Source organism: Ischnura elegans, chromosome 6 (assembly GCF_921293095.1).
Source record: "Ischnura elegans chromosome 6, ioIscEleg1.1, whole genome shotgun sequence".
Classification (NCBI taxonomy): Eukaryota; Metazoa; Arthropoda; class Insecta; order Odonata; family Coenagrionidae; genus Ischnura; species Ischnura elegans.
This window is the reverse complement of record NC_060251.1, coordinates 85,377,392-85,399,384: the sequence shown is the minus strand read 5'-3', so window position 1 is coordinate 85,399,384 and position 21,993 is coordinate 85,377,392. Positions and strand designations below refer to the sequence as shown.

General features: G+C 36.7%; 1 protein-coding gene across 1 annotated transcript in view; it reads right to left on the bottom strand.

The window, feature by feature from the left end:
- LOC124161417 overlaps positions 1 to 21,993 on the bottom strand; it is a 181,747-nt gene that overhangs the window by 74,209 nt on the left and 85,545 nt on the right. The window lies entirely within an intron of this gene.

Genomic DNA, 21,993 nt, shown 5'->3' with positions numbered 1-21,993 from the left:
AAGAGATGGAGAAAAAGATAAGAGGAGATAATGCCAGGTTGAAGGGAATGCGGCCTGGGAGAAAGGATAAGGCTGGAGGAAGACCAAGGAGGAACATAGCAAATGTGGATATCGATCATTCCTTAGGACATTATAATGAAACCCATTGCACACACATTTTTTGGAATAAGGTATTGAAAATTCTCTCGTTTGGTTGTCAGTTTAATAGGGTAGTTTCCTATTATTTTTTTATTTCCTAAATCGAAAGATTATTACTCCTGGAGTACGTGTTTCACGCTTTTAGATTTATAAATGACGATATCTATTTTTCGCGATTAAATGAAAAGTGAAAATTCTACCCTCTAACATAATTTTCAACATCCCATCCCCCGCTAAGTACTCCTCCCATCCATACCTTCTATCTCATCTAAAAGCTGCCTCTCCTCATCCACCATGTCCAGCACTTCGTCGTTCCTCCTCCTATCCGTCCACTTTACCTTCTCCACTCTTCGCTACACCCTCATCTCGAATGCTTCCAGCCTTCTCTCGTCCTCCTTCTTAAGAGTCCACGTTTCCGCACCATAGAGAGCTACATTCCAGATCAAACTCTTCACTAACCTTTTCTTTAAACTATTACATAACAATCCTCTCAGAGGCTCCTTCCTGTTCAATTTTACGATTGCTAGTGCTAATAAAATGGATGGAACATTACTACAGCTCTTTATATTTTACTGTAATCCACCATTATCTACCCTCCCATAATGGCTATTTCAGGTCGCGATCGTCGTGTCAGTGCGATGGAGTATTTGGAAAGGCGACCGACAACTTTATGAGGCAAGTGTCCGATTGCACTATCAAAAAAAAAAATAATACCATCCGCGTATTTTATGAAAAAAAGATTTGCCATCGCAGAGGTTAAAAAGAAAAATTATGACAAACAGAATGTGGATATTATACCTTATAATTTTAAGCTATACTTTTTCCAGGTATTTGGACCGACCGTTTTGCCATTTTCATGCAACTAAAAATAAGATGATTTCATTTTAATTACAGTATTAATTTGCAAATTTCCATCAAATCTCCAAGAACTCGATAATGTATCTTCTCTTGATTTTTACTACGATTCATAGTGTATATCATTTTAACGGAGTTTTGCCAAAATAAGACGTATATTCTAACACTTGTTAGAATTTTTTGAAGGCTTACGCAAGTGCAGCCATAACAGCTAATATGACTACGTAGGTTTTTGCGGGCTCGAGGTTCCAATTACTCCCATAATTCCGATGCTCCCGTGTCGGTTATTGATTTGACGAAACTGTTGACTGAAACCAACAACCGACGCGGTAGCACCGGAAGAATGGAGACATAAGAGCCAATATAAAAATAGGAATTTTAAAGTGTAGTTTTCAAAAATAATTTCACGAATCCCTATTTTATATGAAGCAAAAAATGTTCGTTGTGTTAAAAGAGCATATTTTAAGACCTACTTAGCCTTTAGAATCTACATACACATCTACATAATACCGCACAAGCCGCCAAAAAGGTGTGTGGCTGGGGGTGTTAGGACACCATCCATTTACAAATGAAAAGAAAATGCTCGAAGGAAATTACAACTAGCATTTATTAAAATACTTCATGGGTTGGGGGAAAAGAATTCCCACATCTATCCGTTAGGTGAATATATTTAATAAAAGTAACAAAGTAATATGAGCACTTTACTACGAAGTCATTGTTCCCTCAATTCACACTTACGTAGATGCAACGTCAGACCCAGAGAATTTGCAAACGCAATACCGAATCTGAAGCTAAGCTTGCCGAAAATTAGAGGAAATCATACTTTTACGAAAGCAATCCTAAGGGAAGCTGAGATAAAAGCGGTGGAGCTCACCCGTGGAGGGTTTAGAGGCTCAAAATGAAGTCTAGTTAAGCCTTAATCGAGAGCTGCGGATATCTGGGAGAAAACCACGAGATATGGAGAACTTAAAGTGAGAGAAATGAGGGAAGAAGAGAGAAGGCGCATGTGTCGAGGGTTGTTATCCTGATTGTGGCGAGGTTGAGCAATTTTCTTGAACGAAGGTGGAAATTTCGTAAGGATGGGGAGAGGAAGGTGATAGAGAAATTTAGTGCATACGAGGGAGGTTGAAATAAGGTGGAAGGTTGCTGCTCTTAGCATGCTAATACTGTATTTAAATTAACACTTTATTTTATATTTTTTAACATGGCTCTCATAGCTGTACTTGCCTTCAAAAATTGTTGATATATTCTGTTAAAATATTGGTATGGCATGGTTTTTGGAGGAGGCGGCCGACAACTGAGGCCATTTGCGCCATGAAGGAAGGGAATGGAAGGAAGGGTAGATAGAAACCCGGCGTCGGCATTAGCCTGCTCTTAACGAAAGGCACCAAGGGGACCACGGCTTAACATCCCATCAGGCGGACGAAGTGTTGCGCTTGAAATGTCCCCCACACAACATTCAAGAAGGGATCGGGCAGTCTCTGAAAATTCTCTACCGCAGTCGGGATTCGAACCCAGGCCCACCGGGTGGGAAGCCTATACTCTAGCCACCACACCAACCCGATCCCCTATAAACATGTTAATTATGCACTATGAACCATGGTATAAATAAAATATATACACTTTATCGATTTATTTTGAGTTATATGCAAATGAATACTGTATTTAAAGTGAATCAACTCATTTACGGTTGCATGGAAATGGAGAAAAAGCATGTCCTAATAGCTGGACAAAGTATAACTTAAAAATGTAAGGCATTCATTATCCACATTCTGTGTGTGCCAAAAAAGCCGGAAAATAGATGCATGGCTTACAGGTAAAAGGTATCTAGGACGTTTGAGCCACTTAGGAATTAGAAACAAATGTAGAAAGAATATGATGTAAAAATATTCACTTCCATTTTTGCCATCAATGTTTAACGATTAAATAAAAATATGCATTGAGTTCATGAAGGATTAATGTGAAAGAAAAAATAAGTAACCTTAAGAATTTGAATCATTATCTAAAAATATATTACGCACGCCCCTGGGATAAATTGTAAAATGGAAATGGAGGAGAGAAAGGTTTGAGGTTTAATGCTATCACACCTTAGGTGTAAGGATTCTTGACTTTTGATTTCCATCCGGTTTCTCTGCCTTTTCAGTTTCTTTAATTTTGAAAACCCCGGAATACTTTAAAATCAATCATTTAAACTCCTCAACGAAGTTAAGGCTGACATCGCGGATTTTTATTTTCTATATTTTAAATTTTTAACTCTAAATCAAAAGGTAACATTTTGAATGATTCTGTCAATTTAATGCAGTATATACAGTTTCCCTAAAATCTTTTAAAATAGTCGTTGAAACCTTCCTACTTATGCCGTGATTTCGTTCCGTGAAAGGTTTTCTGAACAAAGCAGATGCTCCAGCATATATTTCTATGAATTAATATTGTATTTTCTTTCATGACGGCATTTATTGAGTTGTTTATTTATAATTATGACCATGACTGCAATGATATGACTGTCTAGACCAAAAGTTTGAAAATAAATAATATTTTGTCATTAAATTGTATAAATTGAAGTGATATCCATTCAATTGAATTGAAATTACTCACGGCGACCGCTCAGTCATACAAATTAGACCAATTTCGCAATATTTTGCTCAATTTACCAGAACCTATCGAATGTCTTGGATATATGGATACAAAAAACCGGAGACATAGATTAAAAGTAAAAGTTATTTAGGACGTTTGGGCCTTAATTAATTCTTTCCATTCTCTCCATTGGGCCTTAATTAATTAACTCCAAGTCTATATTAATTGGGACGTAATTAATATAGCCTTGGAGTATAGGTCAGTATATAAAGACTATATTATTTACTATATAAATTGATGTCATGAATAAGAAATAGATTTAAATTTTCATAAAAGCGTAAAAAATTTTTACTGTCCAATTAAATTGACAACCAAACGACACAATTCCCAATACCTTATTCCTAAAAATCAGTGTGCGCAATGGGCATTATTATAATGTCCTAAGAAGTGATATCGACAGATATCGACATTTTCTTTGGGCAAGAAATGTCAGTCGAAACAAAGTAGAAACATTATGATGAATAAATATGCGTATCATATTTTACCACTGATTAATTAATGCTTAACGATTAAATAGAAAACTATACGATGCGTTCATGAAGGATTACTATGAGAGAAACAATAAGTAATAGTATAATAATAAACATACAATTTATAAAAACATGCCATTACATAAACATACCATTGATCTCCATATCCCATAACATCGCACGTCTCATATGAATAAATTTTTCATAGTAACCGCCTCACGAATATAGAACTCTCATCCAGCGTAAATAAGAAGGATTGCTTACATCAATAAATTTAAAAATAGCACATATGGGCTTCTAAAAATGCCTCATTAACGTCATATTGAATTCCTCTTGTTTATACTCTTGTATAGCCTAATTATTATTATTATTATTTTTATTGATACACATGTGGATGAATGGTTAACTGAGTTTAAAATTGCGTTAAATTACAGTGTTATCCTAATTTTTTTTGGAAAAAGTTTAAAAGAAATATATTGTTTGTTTGACACGATTTTCATAATGAATTATCACCTTACATTCTTGTAATTAGTCTGTTATATCATTGTGTGATCTTTTTTTCTTTTGTTGAAAATATTGTTTTGCCGAATTGTTTTCATGCTATCTGCGATCTGCACATGGTACACTTGTCCGAATTTCTATTTATTTTTTATTTTCTTCCATGGATGTACCAATGCTGAAAATGTAAAAAGTTGTACATGTATTTTCTCAGGGGCCTTAATGCTCACGAAAATAAACGAAATTATTATTATTATCATTACTATACATGGATGGGGCAATGGGAAAAGCCAAGATGAAGAGAGACTGGATGTAAGCAATGGTGACGTGGATAGGCAGATGGGGAATGTGTTTATCAGAAGTAGAGAGTGGGTACCTGACAACCCAGGAGGGGATATCGAACGAGAAAAGGATGACTTTTGGGGGAACTCTCGGGAAAGTGCGATGTGTGGCGTGAACTGCTGAAGTTTGAAACCTCATGAGACATTGAAGGTTGCCTGAAAGTACATGCTCGAGAATATGTATTGAAAGATAAGCATGACAGGTGTAAGTGAGAAGAAAGAGGTGTCTCTAAACCCACGCTGTATTTCATGATACACTATAAACTCATACAATACGTAAAGGGACGCATCTTTCCTCAATCCCAGTCGACCGGTTTTCTTTCTCGACGAACCCCTGTCTCATTACTCACGCTATCACGTGGAAATGTTCAAAGTACATACAGATTACCGCAATGGATACGTACAAGTATCCGGAATAAATTAAAATCTCAAAATTTTCTCAAATTTGGAATACTTGGATTTGAAACGTGAGAAAATGTTGAAAAGGCATTCCACGTACCCTGAAAATTTCAATTTGATAGCATTTGTATAAAAGGATTCATTCGACAGGGAAAAAAACAGATCACGACGCTAAGGTGAGAGTCTTGACTGTGCGTCATTCTAACTGATACTCTTAGGGGTATCGTGTTGAGTTGAAGTGAGTGATAAAAAAACAGCTTAAATTTAAATACAATGTTAAGAAGCATTTTTGGAGGCAGGAATCAATGATGCCCCAAAATTAAAATGTAGCTTTTGTCATTGAAAATAATGCGTTCAAAGCTTTGAACATTATCGTAATATTTTTTCTCGATTAATAAGACCCTATCGGGTGTCTGGGATATATGGGTACAAAATCTGGAGGCATTGATTAAATGTGCAAAGTGTTTAGGACGCTGTAGCCCCTTTCCTTGGCCAAAAAATAATCGAAACAAAGTAGAAACATTATGTTGAATTAATATTCTCATCTCATATTTTACCATCGATTGAGTGTTCAATGTTATCGATTAAGTAGAAAACTATACAATGAGAAATACCATGAGAGAAAAATAAGTAATAATACAAATTACCTAAAAGTATTATACATACGCCTCAGGTATAAAATTTTGAAAAAATAGCTGAAATACAATGAAACTCCTTATACATGAGATAACATATTTTTTCACCCTTAATATTTTACAGACGAACGCAAATGAGATAGCTTTTCTAGGCATTAGCACTCAAGATATTCACATACACTCAAAATGTGGTTGTATGCCAGGAAGAATTATAGGTATTGGAATGGATTCGTATCATATTGTTCTCGTAGCATAATGGTGGAAAATGTGTAGCGAAAATACTACCGATATCCAACGAAGGACCTATACATAATTTTTGGCTTGGAAATAATTTACTCAAAACAGGAATTAAAAAAAACGATAGTCACTTTAAATAATAGCATTAGATATTCAACTAGACATTAATGAAAACTGAAAAAAACTTATTCTACATTTTATTTAATTAGCATATTATTATATGCATATATTCATTCCATCTAGTATAATAAAAACCGGCTGCAAACAAGTAACAAGGGTATTTCACGACAGTTTCTTTAAATTTTCTTAAGAAAATAGAGCATGACTTAAAGGACTGAGCCACATAGCCTCCAAGAAGCTCGGTAAAAAGATGATGATCCTCAATCTGAGAGATTAGAAAAAGTTCTCCGTAGCGCAGGAACAGATTAGAGCGTGGAAAGAGCAAGGAAAAAACAGGAGAAGGGATCGATGGTGAACAAAAACTGGTGCTTAAGTAACAAAGCTGTCAGAAAAAGGCTCCGAAGAAAATGACATTTCCCAAGGAACGAGGAAGATTCATGAAGGGAGACGAAAGTTGCTGGATGCTGGTATGGACACCAATTCAATTAGATCATGAGAGAGTGATTACATGAAAAATTGAGAATAAACGTGTGGAATATTTCGAGATGAAACTGCAGGGAACGAGCGTTAAAACTATATCTTAAACTTCATCCAAGATTTCTTGAAACTGAGTCGAAAGTTGAGGCATTATTCTACGCTGCCTCAGATCTTAGAGTACTATTCTGATGTGGAAATCGTTCGTCATGTTTGTTTGTAAATTGAGGGTTTTTGTGTCATCAAATTTATGAATCCCAATCTGCATTAATAAAAATAGGTAATTATTTAACATTAATTTAGTTATACTCGGACAGGAAATAACCCCCGACATCCAGTAAAAATAAGTGAAAATGTGTAAAGTTAAAATGGCAATTAGAGGACACTTAAGGTAGACTGCAAGTCAAGAACAGCTTCTAGCCCATATCCTATGTAATTTCTCAATTTTATAAAAATGAAAAATGCGATTATTTAATATAGAGAAGAATGCGAAAAAAGTTTTAGGTATAGTATCGAATAGTAGCAATTTTCTTCTGAGATATCGAATGCCAAGGATCAACCGATTCAATTCAAATGACCAGAAAAAAAACTAACCATTGTACTTTGCCAGACTCTTGAGGCTGCTATACACGGTGAACAACCATGCTGAATGATCATGCGAATGAATTCATATGCACTGCCATCATTCACGGGATTGTTTGAGCAAACATAGAACCTGTTATTATTTTCATTGAATGTTAATGCGTAGGACAAATCATTCGCAAATTTTTCCGCTATACACGGCGAATGATTTCATTCGCATGAACGTTCCGCATGATCATTCGCAAGATCTTTCATCGTGTATAGCGGTCATTAGGATTCATGCTCCTTGCCATACATTGCATCAAAACTTGCTTACCGATTGCTGTTTCAAAGAGGTGACCCCTCACCGTTCGAAGTCTGTTAAATGATGCTTTAAGATGTAGGTTATTGACTCTTGGCTGAAATCATGATACAAAATACCTCATTTTCCATCGCCGACGCCTCCGTTCTAAACTCTTTTCTTAGGTATTATGTCACTTTATGAATGACACGGTTCAAATTTTAGGAGATCCTTCAATTCTCGAATGGATTAATCGGATACCAAGGATAAGAAATAAATCCATAGGGCCAACGAAGACAAATTTATTATTAAAATTTGTATAAATTGATAGACTTTTGGCATTCATGTGCCATGCCACGCACAATATCAAAATTTGTTTACCGTTAGTTCCTTCAAAAAGTTAACCATTTGCTGCCCGAGGCCTGTTAAACGACGCTTAAAGATAAACGCTTGCTAAAAATACGATTGCCGCAGAGCTAAAATCATAATACACAACATCTCATTTCCCATCGCCGAGGCCTCCGTTTCAAACAATCTTCCCAGGTATTATGTCACTTTAGGAGCGAAGCGATTCAATTCTTTGGAGATCCCTCAATTCTTGAACGAATTTCATCCTCTGCGTATCCAGACATTCCGCCAAATAAGCATAAGTGGATGATGATATATAATGCAGGAGCTCCGGAGGATTTTATTAGGAAAAGAAATCACGGCGTGTAGCATGTCAGATGCCATTCCGGAAGAAGATGGGACCATTTTTTTCACATTCCCGAGACGCAAAAACTGTTCGCGTGGGGCCCCGGCGCTCCCTTTTCTTGATATTGACACTCGCCGGCAATGTATTCACAAACGACTACCAACCGATCTCCTTCAACCCCAGCGGGAATGGTGACGTCAATTGGAAGAGTAACTCCCTCCTTATCGGAAGCTATAACTCCGCTTCAGGGTTTGTTCTTCTCCCGAGAAACCCCCCGGAGAGTTTTGAGCTTGGCACACGTGCGTCATAATCTCTGGAAGAGAGAGAGAGAGAGGAAAGAGACATGGAGACGTATAAATGATAGGAAAAGGGTATGGGAAAGTTTAAATACCCGAGTCCCGCAAAACCAAGCTTCTTATCGTTCCCAACGCAGCCTGTTCCGTGGATTTCCCCTTTTCAGACCTGAAGTAAGCTGAAACCACCTTTCTACATTTATCAATCCTTCCTCTCTCCCCGCGTAAGTCATATACCCGTTTATATATGGATGTATGTGCGGGAGTAAATACATCCTCCGAGTCACTTCTCCTTTAATCCTGAGAGGGCGTCATCCTCACTTACCCCTTCCTGCTCGGATTCAATCCACCGCCACCCTGTTCCTCCTTATCCTTTGTCACTTCTTCCCCGTGTTCTCCGTTTCATGCCTTATCCTTTTCTTTTGCCAGTTTCTCTAAAAAAAAAAGAAACGTCTTCCTCTCCCCGTTCCCCAAAATTTGCCACTGGCTGCACCTTCTTAGCTGCATTAGATGTATTTCTACGCGGGAATCTATTCCTTATGTTCTATTCTATGTTCTATATTTCTTGGCGAAAATCAATTTTTAATGAATTGTCTTCGAATTTTATTTCTTTGCGACAATCTATATTCTATGTCCTCTTCTGCGTATTATATTTCTTGAAAAAAAAATCTATTTATAATGCACTGTTGTTTAATCTTCGTATTTTATTTCTTCGCGGTAATTTATGCCCCGGTTTATGTAATATTAACTGTAATTCCTGACGATACTCCACGCATCGTGTCGTATTCTTCGGTCTTTGTATTTCATCTTTGTTTCGCTGCAGACTATATTCTGTTCCATGTTTTTAAAATCCTACATTTATTATCGCCAATTTATGTCCTATGCCAAGTTCTATTTCCCATGTCCTAAATTTTTAAACGGCAATCCTTTTCTTGGATAATTTTCTAAGTCTACATGGATGTAGAAAATACACTTGGCATCATATGTGTTGTACATTACACGTTGTATTTCATCTTTCGGTCAGTTCAGTTATGATATTATTACGCACATAATGTTTTTTTTCTCAAGGTATTGTGTATTTCGGTTCTTTGTGTTATTATTTCCGCAATTTATGAAAGTTGAAAGAAGCCTAAACACAGGCTTATTGCCTTACAGGCTTCCTTACTCCCTTGAATGGATATAATAATCTGTAAAAAATATGTATGCATGGAAGAATAAATTATTATTATTATAAAATCATTTTAATTAATATCCTTTGAAAAAAATTAGCAATTGGTGTGAGGGCATCCTTTATTTGCATGAATTGGTACCCTAAGTGATAGATCACACCGCCTGAATGCATGTGAACGCTTCAATATTTTGTTTTCCCTCATCCACACACGTGAAGCGCACACGAGATTTAAACTCAGAACCCTTCGATCAGCGTCCAAGAAGCGCTCTACCTAGCAGCCCACCAGTTTGATAGACTACAAAAATACTCCCGTTCGTAGATTTGACATTTTTCTTTGCATCAAATTTTGTATCGCATATATATTACTTTTGTGGGCTTCTCAATGTTCCCATCAACGAGTAATAGTTGTAATATACACTTAATAACCTCGATATTTTAGCTTACTTCTCTGCAGAGCGTCATGATTCTACATACTGGTTTTACCGTAGAAAATTCCCCAGTTAAAACTAGATGTGCTGTCACACGTAATGAATATAAATAATTTTCCAAAGGTTCTAAACGCGGCCTTTACTGTAGAAAAATTCATTTTCCACGGGAAATAAGCAATAACGCTTCTTGACTAAAATATTGAGTAAAGTATATTAAACTAAAAGTATTCGGGCCGTCCCTCCTTCCTTCATGTTCTCCCTCTTCAATACACAGTTAGGCCTACTCCCTTTCATTCTATCTAAAAGTCCTATGCTCTTCCTTCCTCTCCCACGTTTACCCAAAATTCTACCCTCTAACCCCATTTTCAACATCCCCTCCCCGCTAAGTACTCGCTCCATCTATGCATTCTGTCTCCTTCATATCTCATGTAAAAACTTCTCCTCCTCACCCACCATGTCCTGCACTTATTATTAATCGTTCCACCTCATCTGCGTCCACTTCAATTTCTTAGTTCTTCTCCAGGCACAAATTCAAACGCCTCCAGTCTTCTGGTGCAGGATGCAAGTCTATTATTGAAAAAATAGGAGCATTTGGATCGTTCGGTCTATTTAGCAGTACTGTGGAAATTTTGGAAAACCGATTAAAATGCCAGCATAAATCAATAATAAATGGGAATAAAAGGAGCCTCTTCAATGAAGTCACTTACCCTAGTTTTTACAAATAATAATACGAAAGTGGCCTTAGGAGGTGGGCCTCTTCTATGAAGTTACCTTGGTTTTTACAAATAATGCGAAAGTGGCCTTAGATGGTGGGCCTCTTCTATGAAGTTACCTTGGTTTTTACAAATAATACGAAAGCGGCCTTAGGAGGTGAGACTCTTCTATGAAGCTATCTTGGTTTTTACAAATAATACGAGAGTGGCCTTAGGAGGTGGGTCTCTTCTTTGAAATTATCTTTGTTTTTACAAATAATGCGAAAGTGGCCTTAGGAGGTGGGCATCTTCTATGAAGTTACCTTGGTTTGTACAAATAATGCGAAAGTGGCCTTAGGAGGTGGGCATCTTCTATGAAGTTACCTTGGTTTTTACAAATAATACGAAAGTGGCCTTAGATGGTGGGCCTCTTCTATGAAGTTACCTTGGTTTTTACAAATAATGCGAAAGTGGCCTTAGATGGTGGGCCTCTTCTATGAAGTTACCTTGGTTTTTACAAATAATGCGAAAGTGGTATTAGATGGTGGGCATCTTCTATGAAGTTACCTTGGTTTTTACAAATAATGCGAAAGTGGCCTTAGGAGGTGGGCATCTTCTATGAAGTTACCTTGGTTTTTACAAATAATACGAAAGTGGCCCTAGGAGGTGGGCCTCTTCTATCAAGTTCCCTTGGTTTTTACAAATAAAGCGAAATTGGCCTCAATGAAGTTACCTTGGTTTGTACAAATAATGCGAAAGTGGCCTTAGGAGGTGGGCATCTTCTATGAAGTTACCTTGGTTTTTACAAATAATACGAAAGTGGCCTTAGATGGTGGGCCTCTTCTATGAAGTTACCTTGGTTTTTACAAATAATGCGAAAGTGGCCTTAGATGGTGGGCCTCTTCTATGAAGTTACCTTGGTTTTTACAAATAATGCGAAAGTGGTATTAGATGGTGGGCATCTTCTATGAAGTTACCTTGGTTTTTACAAATAATGCGAAAGTGGCCTTAGGAGGTGGGCATCTTCTATGAAGTTACCTTGGTTTTTACAAATAATACGAAAGTGGCCCTAGGAGGTGGGCCTCTTCTATCAAGTTCCCTTGGTTTTTACAAATAAAGCGAAATTGGCCTCAATGAAGTTACCTTGGTTTAACAAATAATACGATACTGGCCGTAGGAGGTGGGCCTCTTCTATGAAGTTACGTTGGGTTTTACAAATAAAGCGAAAGTGGCCTTAGATGGTGGTTTGGTCGCCAAAAACGCTTGCTTACCTCGGGCGCCACTGAGTAGCGCCATTGCCTCTTCTTATCTGTCCTTCCTTTTACTTCTCACCGCCGCCTTCTCACGATTCCCTTTTTGCCATTCCGCTGATTCTTATCCATTTTTTTGTCGCCCGCCTCTCTTTCCTCCCTCGTCGCATTAGGCGATTCCTCCTCGCGGGCTCGTTTCCACAGCCCATTCACCGACGTCTTGTATTAATCTCGTCCGTCCGTATCATTTCTTGCCTTCGTCTTCCTCTCTTATCCCAAAAACGTGGGATTTTCTTCTCCTCCTCGGAAAACATTTTTTTTCATGCCGAGATGTTACGTGTGGAAACACCACGGAAACATGGGTTTTTACCTTCAGAATTTATTTTTTTCTTTCTCCTCTCCACCACTTAGCTTGATTATTCTTTGTTCCAGCCATTTTTTCCCCTGATCTTGGTGTGGTATTAATAATAAGGTCTTTTTAATGGTTTTATCCCCTGGCTGCACGCAATTCTCGACAAAAATCAACAGTAATAACGAAATTGAGAAATTTGTTTACTCTTGGAGTTAACGCTTACAATTTATTGAGCTCAATTTAACTTGTTAAGGGGGATCATGATATGAATTTACTCAGATTTGTGACCAAGGAACGAAAATACATCCATGGAAACTAATTAAAAGTAATATATACTTGATCTACCTCTTACCATTTCCTATTTAGAGGTATGAGTGGAAACGAAAAAATAGTTTACTGAATAACAGTATTTTATTTTAATTATTGAATTAATAATCAAACCACGTGTATTAATTTTGAACAAATCTACCTTGGAGTTTCAATCAAACTAACGGTGTAAGTGGCTCATTATAGATATCTATAATTTTTTATTTCAGCTTTTATCCGCATCATTAATAATTATGAGCAATAAATGACTCATATCTCAGATTTCATCTTTCGCTCGGGTACAACGAACGAATCATTTGTTTTCATGATAAAAACGTAGGCGGAGAGATAATTATGAATATCTAATCTTGACTCATAAGAACGTAACTATAAAATATAAGCACAGAGACCTCATTTTAGACCTCAACGGATCATCATCTTGCAGATGAATTGGCCTATAGGGGCGTAAAAGAATGCGATTAGTATTTATTTTTGAATAAAATATGCTTGAAAAAAGCATGTTTATTATAGAAATTCCATTTAATTTAGAGTTCAATTATTTGGCGAAATCAGCTTCCTTTAGTAGCAAGCAAAATGGATATCAGATCCTGACTCTGTCTCTGTTACGCTGCACACTTTTGCGTTGGCACATTACTCCGGCTCAGAGAGGTGGAAAAATTCCATTCTTTCATTCTGGCAGAAGAAGCATTATGGTGCTCATAATATCAAATTTCCCTCTCATGAAAATTCTCATTCCAGAAAAGCACCTTGATTCCAGTTCATTAAACATCACACCGTCAAGCAATTTTCCATAAAAAATGAGAAAACTTCCTTCCACCATATTCTCCAGTAGGCTAGGACGCACTTTTTACAATAGATAAAAACTATCTTAGATAAAGAGATCGGTATTCGATAGCCTTATCATAATTCTACAGAATATCTCAATATTTAAATAAAGCGCATAGCAAAAATGCTCTTGCAAAAATGCAAAATTTATGAACCAATTTATAAAGCACACCTGGTTAGTGGAATGATCTTTCCATAACTAATCTAACGCTCAGGCTGGTACAAATGAGCCTTATTTTTAAAGAAACATTTAGAGAATATCAAAACACACACATATATATATATATATATATATGAAAAGAAAAGATATATATATATATATATATATACAAGAAAAGAAGTCTTGCCACATATATATATATATATATATATATATATATATATATATATATATATATATATGTGGCAAGACTTCTTTTCTTGTGGGAAAACTATCGAATTGAAACTAAAAGTTTGGAACAGGCGTCCACAATATTTAAGTAAAGCAACCAACACGCAAGTATAGCATTTTGCAATTTCCAAGACACGAAGTAGGCCTCTGCGGAGATTATAACGGTAGGCAGCAAGGTGGTTTTAAATATCTGGTGGCGCCGTATTCGAGTTTTAAGCGTGGTCGCCATCTTGGTTTGACAATTTTCGGACTTAGTCTCAAACAGAGTACGCATATAATCAAGTTTTCTATTCCTTATATCGCCTCTGATTTATAAAATGAAAATTAATGATAAATGAGGTCACGACAAGAGAAAAAAAAATAAAAATGAAAATGCAACAATTACTTCTTGATTTTCGTCGGAATTTTCCGATCGTTCGTCATACTACTGTTTGTATTAAACTGAACGTGGTGATAATATTTCGTCGTGAACATAATTTCGTACTATTATTGAGAAACGGTCCGCTATCGTAAGATTTCAATTGGCTGTAATCTTATTAATTTCCATTAGAAGTGCAGGGGAATGGATATTTTACACTTGTAAAATGTTATTTTCGGCTAAGCCAGTTGCACAGTGGAACCGTGATAATTGACAATAATTTTTTCTTGAGAAAAGATATTTGAGGCATATTTTCACGAAGCTTTCCCATAATGATAGAAAAAAGTTTACTGTGCTCGTTTGCGATAGTTTATTTTAACGTAACAACAATCATGACCGAATATTTCGCCAAAGTTGCAGTTGGCTTCCTCAGGTCCACTGACCTGACCTGACCTAGATAGCCACGCCCACTTTGGTCAAAACATTGATAATCCCATAAGAGTAAATGCTAACTATTTAGTGAAATATTCGGTACAAGATGGCGGAATTCTGAGCACGCTTAAAACTCGTATACAGCGCCTCCAGATGTTTAAAACCTCCACGCTGCCTACCGTTATAATCTCCGCAGAAGCCTACTTGGAAACAATACCTTCGCTATCGTGTCTTGGAAACTGTAAAATGCTATACTTGCGTGCTGGTTGCGTTACTTAAAATATTGTGGACGCCTGTTCCAAACTTTTAGTTTCAATTCGATAGTTTTCCCACAAGAAAAGAAGTCTTGCCACATATATATATGTGTGTTTTGATATTCTCTAAATGTTTCTTTAAAAACAAGGCTCATTTATACTAGCCTGAGCGTTAGATTAAGATCATTCCCCTAACCAGATTAAAAAAAAATTGGTTCATAAATTCTGCATTTTCCCTATAGAATGCTGTAGGCTTTATTTAAATAGAGAGATATTCTGTAGAATTATGATATGGCTATCAGATACCGATTTCCATCTCTAAAATAGTTTTTATCTCTTGTAAAAAGTGCGACGTAGCCTACTCGAGAATATGGTGGAAGGAAACCCGGAGGAATCGCTGCCTACCAGTGAAGATAATGGCTGCCAAACGGATTTAGAACATTTGAAAATTTACAAGAAATTCATAGACTAACAACGATAGTTACTTTACGATAAAAACGTAGGCGGAGAGATAATAATGAATATCTTATCCTGACTCATAAGAACTCAACTTAAAAATCTAAGCACAGAGACCTCATTTTAGGCTTTAACGGATCTTCAACTTGCATATGAAATGGCCTCTAGATGAGACCAAATTTGAATCAAATTTACAGCATGCCATTTTTTGATAAATTTCAATTGCTAATTTAAGATGGAAGGAGGTCCTTCTATTTTGGAAGGTGAAAAGGTGAAATGTCTTGCCTAGCTCGTAGCAATGCCTACGGATATTGATCGGTTGGAAGGTCACTGACGTCATAGGACATTTAAATGAGGTAAATATAAATACCAAAAGGGCAACAGGGATCTCCCCGAAACCGACGACTGACATGAATGAACACGGTCAAGCGTACAAGGAAAGGCGAAAGAGAAAGTATGAGATAGCATGAATAAATAAAATTATTATGATCACTATCACAGCTTACAAGGTAGACATTGGGCCGGGGAAAGGAATTATTCCCTGGTCAACGGCTGAATGTTATATATTAGGGGGTAGCATAATACCTTCTTTTCCTAGAGGATCATTAAGGACTTCGCTGGTAAAACACAGTTGAAAATTGGTAGCTATACACACGGCACTCCTGAATTAATTTAGTCCTTTCATCATTTTATTCAAGGTTTTAATAATTTACAAAATTAAAGAGTAACATATTCGTTGCAGGAATGTGTTGCTATTAATATCTTCTTCGTCATTCATTAATATCTTCATCATTCATAAAGCCAAGGTGGTTGATTATCCTTCAGGGTCTGAATATCAAGGCTTCTCCTCAGCATTAATCAGATATAACACCATATGATTATTATCCATGGGATATGATAATTAAATTTTCAGTTTAAAAAGAGTTAATACAAATACGTTAAAGGTAAAGGTAAATGAATAATGCTATAAAGAAGTGTTGGGATATAAAAACACAGATCAAGATGGTTGCGCAGTAGACCAAAAGCAAAGAAGAAAATTGAGAACCCAAAATACTTCATCATAAATTTCATTAAAATACTAATTCATCTCGTGAGTTCCGCCAGAAATAAATTTTCTATCTAAATATAAATAAATATAGACAAATGCGATCGTCGAAGTAAATCAATAATACCCATCAATCAGTTGATCATGGACTTTGCCTCTAAAATCTCAATCGTGTGCCAATTTAAGCAAAGCATTTCTATTTTTTATATTTACTACCGAGGTCTGAGCCAATATTAGGCTCATGAAGAAATAAGTATAAAAAATACGATATCTAACACACTTTGCTTAGCGAGAAGTTGTAGAAAATAATTGAAAAATTAAAACAAAACCGAAAAATATATTTGGAATAATCGCTAATCATATCACATTGAAAACCGCAAGGGCATTGGCTCCTAAAAGGATGCCCCCAACAAACACGTGGGATTAGATTTAACTTTCTGAGTGGTTTTTACGAAAATTACCTTCCTGAATGGAAGAAACGAAGACGCTTGGATGCGGAGGATTAAAAAAAAACGAAAATAAACACTACAAATACCGTAATGGAACCAATTATTGCCATGATACAATTTGAAAAAAAAAGTGACGCGCATCAAATTCGACTCTTGGCCTAAATTGAGGGGCCAATCTGATTGCCGAGGGTGGTGGGAGAAATAAATAAAATAGTGGATCCAAAGTGAGGTCTGGCGCATGGGGAAAGGGGGGGGGGTAATGTGTGTGCTTCTGTGTGTACGAATGTGGTGGGGTAATCGATTCTTTCGGGAGGAGTTGGAGAAATTGGCGGTCTGGCGTTCGTTGAACGCGGCGCCGAGAGTGAGTTGGCTGGGGAAGGAGTTGGGTAGGGGCGGGAGAAAGACTTCAGGGAATAAAAAAAAACGGGATCATCCTAGGGGCAAGAGTTCGAGAAACCGAACAGATAAAGTGAGTAAAAGGCCGCGTTCGGAATTGAGAAAGGGGATAAGCGCACACACATGAAGGGAGTGCTCGCTGAAAGTACACGACTTCGGTCAAGGAGAAAGTAGAAAAAGGTAAACGAATATCGCTCCGTGTGAAGGTACTTTCTATACTGTTCGAGGAATAAATAATAAGAAAGGGGTACATTTTAGCTCAACTCCCATATAAACACCAGAAATTATCGCAGCGGAACAGTGGCGTAACTAGGAAAATAACTAGGGATAGGGCGACCCCCCAGGCAACGGGGAGTCAGGATCACCTCACCTTAGAATATTTTCTTGAGCCACTGGTTAGTATTCAGTTACTCGTCTCACTGCCATGGTATTAATAAACGATCTTTTACTTTAAGCAGATGCAGTTATTATGCGTCAAAACAAGACCATAGTTTTTAGATTTTTAAAAATTTCTATGAAGCTTTGGGGGGGGGGGGATGCACCCCCCTCATCCCGCTCATAATTACGCCACAGCAGCAGAGAACGAATTAAATTTATTCAGTTACGCTTACCATACACTATACCATTCGCATACCTTAACCATAGCCATTGTAGCTAATCGTTCAGTGGTTGCATTGGTTACCGTTTCTCCATTTTGCATTTATTTTTTTTAAGACGGCTGTAGAAATTTATAATGTTTCTTCATTTATTCGCAATGAAAGTAAAACTTTCAATTGGAATCGAGAAAGAGGATAACCGCACACGCATAAAGGGAGTGCCCGCTGAAAGTACATTTGACTTTGATCAAGGAGAAAGTAGAAAAAGTCAAAGGAATATCGCTCCGTGTGAAGTTACTTTCTCATACCATTGGAGAAATAAATAATACCATAGAGGTAGTTTTAGCTCAACATCGGAAAAATTAATCGCGGCAGAGAATGCTGAAAGGAGAATGAAACATATATAAGTTACACTCACCACATACCATACTATACCATTCGCTTAACCATTGTAGCTAATCGTTCAGAGTTTTTCTAGATTAAGTTTTCTCCATTATCCATTTCTTTCTTATAATGGGTGTAGAAATTTACATAATTTGTCGATTCTTTCACGACAAAAGTAAAATTTCATTTTATGACTCATTCAATGGTTAATATAGCGCGCAAGTGAAAATAAATAAATCTTTTTTGAAATAAGCTTTCATTTCAGGCTCTCATTTTTTGCGGTAATGCGACATTTTTCTTAAGTCTTGGGACATAATTTTTGGCGGCTCGCATATTTTCTGTGCCGTATAGGTTTGTGGGTCTTCAGTGAAGCTGTCACCTCTAAGAAAATTCTGTGAGTGCTGAAAAAATGTTTACGTTTTCGAGGAATATTTTCCCATTGCGACTAAAAATAACATATATTTTACTTAATGAGAGAATAATTTAGAGGAAATATTTATTTTCTTGTAATTACAAAAAATTTTCAACGATTCCTTACGCAGTACGTAACGAGTGCTGCATAAATGACATTGGCAATCAATAACTATTACATGCCTCGTCAGGAGTTCCTTCCTGGAGAATCAAACTATACTTACTCATTAAATTTAACGGACATTTCAAGTTGCAAATTGTTTTGCAAAATGCATGCTTCCCATGCGGCAAAGTAATATATAACAAGTTTATGTTGATGATGATGACGTTACCATGGAGCATAAAATACCTTGTGTTGAAAAATACAACGAAGAAAACAATTACGATACAATAATTTAATGTATCGTGATACAACAGAATGCTGGCGATGTTTGAAACCAGCCAAGTGAAAACGGTTAAACTCATATTCCAGAATTCATTAAGGAATATTCAACTAAAATTATCTAAATCTAGTAATGCATTCCTACAAACGTTATTGAAATGATTATACGAAGTATATTTCTCTGAAATCACATTAAGCGTCATCATGATCAATTCCAATTACAATAAAAAAAGAATCACATTGTGATGCAATGGGATAAACAGAATGACGGAATGGAGCAGGTGGGCACATAAACACGAATGTAATGCTAAATATGTATCCTCACCCAAATGCATACTAAGCTAATGACACCCGCGAGTATCGAATCAGGGAACGGGAAGGAATAAGGCCCAGTTGCCTTGTCAACATACAATCATGAGCGTGGGGAAAATTTGTATCCGAGCAACGCGCACCAGCGTGGCTGCAATCTGCTTATCCGTTCATCAACAAAAACCCTGGTGGACGAGATACACGCGGAATCCGTTCTGTCGTCATATCTTAGTCGAAATAAAAACCATGCTCCGGCTAACTCGGGTCGCAAACGCATATTTGTAACCTGAGCTAGATGCAATGCTAGTTTTTCTGTCAGCGTATTGACCCAAATGTAGAGGTCATCTCTTGACCGATTCCTTGCCGGCTTTCTGGCTTGACGTTCAAATGGAGCATGTTTTTCGGAATATAAACCAAGGTTCCCTCGAATATATTTCATAAGGTTTTAATAAATGGGTAACGCACAGAATGCAGAGTCGGGATTTATGCAAAACGCGATATCTATGTCAAAACAATGATAAAAAACAAGTCCCTAGTGCAAAGTGTGAGTCAAGCCCCCATTTAATGACATAGGTGGAGAGTACATTTCATCACATAAACGAAGGATTGTTATATTCTGTTAAAAAGTTATATATATATATATATATATGTTTGGAATGGTTACGGTAAAAAGGAAGAGTAAGAAGAATAATTAAGAATTCCGCTTCGTGAAAGGAATTATTATTATTATCATTATGGTAACTGATTTTGCTCCTTCTAAGACCCTACAGCGTTACAATTTCTATGAAGCAATTAAAACCAAGTTAGATTATGTTTATTTAATCGTATTTTAAGGTATATTTTCCCTTATTAGTGAAGTAAATCTTTTAATGATTGAATTTTCTACATGCAAATACCAAGCGCAATCATGTGTAAAGAATTGTACAATAAATCTGTTATCAATTACTTTTCTAAGATATTATATTGGGATACACTGGAGAATGAAATATTTTCACTGCTTGCACGAGATAGAAGGTCTGTCTTGTATGGTGAATTATTCAGGGTTTATCTTTACCCAGTTATAGGTTACAGTTTGAGATGACTTATTGAGCATCGCCATTTATTAAAATGAAAGATGATAATAAACTAAAAATGAAAATAAACAATTTTTAACCCTCTTTCTTAATACGCTTTATATTCTTCCATGAAAAAATAACTACATTCTCTTGGTAACTAAATGGTTTTCACCACCAATAGTTCAAATTGATACTTAATTTCGGCATAAAAATTTCATTCGAGGTCCTTATGATTTCATTAATATGAGCACTTTATTTCTAGTCTATAGGCAATATTTCCATAGCTCCTATATTCTATGCCAATCATAAATGTCAGCAGTAGGTACACAGAATGTAGTTCTAAATAGGTGCAATAACTATTTCATGGAAAAAGTACGGAATCTAGTTTATGAAATGTTTTTGAAGAAACCCCGTCAAAAGAAGCGCGAATAAGAAAAATACCAACGATTTTGAGCGTTATAGAACTGTCTATATAAACATAGCATTTGTCTATTTAAATTAGCTAATTTCAACCAATTAGTTGTGATACATTACACTGGAGAAGAATGGAGAAGGTGAAGTGGACGGATAGGAGGAGGAACGACGAAGTGCTGGAAATGGTGGGTGAGGAGAGGCAGCTTTTACATGAGATACGGAGGAGACAGTAGGTATAGATGGAGCGAGTACTAAGCGGAGAGGGGATGTTGAAAACGGTGTTGGAGGTTAGAATGTTAGGTAAACGAGGGAGAGGAAGGAAAAGAATAGGATTTTTAGATAGAATGAAAAAAGGTAGGCCTTATCATGAATTAAAGAAGGAAGTCCATGAAGATGATAAAAAAATAAATAAAGTCAACATACACATATATAACTCATGTAGTTATGCATCGACTTGCTAGGGAGACTGACAGAATGCCTCTTAAATACTCCATGCAAACCTAGCTTAATCGGTGGTATACTTTGAAAATAAAAATACACTATACAATGCATCACTAGGAGCATCTGGAAAGGTATAGTAATAATGAAATACAACACTGTTGGAAGTTTCTGGACAGAGAAGGGCTTGCGAATAATTTTGACGCCTCGCTATTCTCTTGCATTTCCCAGATTTGGAACGCGCCGACTGCATTCCGTACGTGAAATTAAATGAGACGCTCCAAGGTTGGTGAGCGCAGCACTTTTAAATTTCTCAGAATTCGACAGAGGAAAGGATGAGTTTCACTTTCACCCCGCAATGCAACCCACACGCACGTAGCCGACCGCTTAACCCGACGGTTTGGCGACGCGTGACTCCGCGGGATGAGTCAAAAGCGAGCCGGGTAAAAAAAAGAAAAATACTTACCGTCATGCTGAGCTGAGAAAATTTTTTTCCGACCCAAATAGGTCGGCGCTCTCATTAAGGTG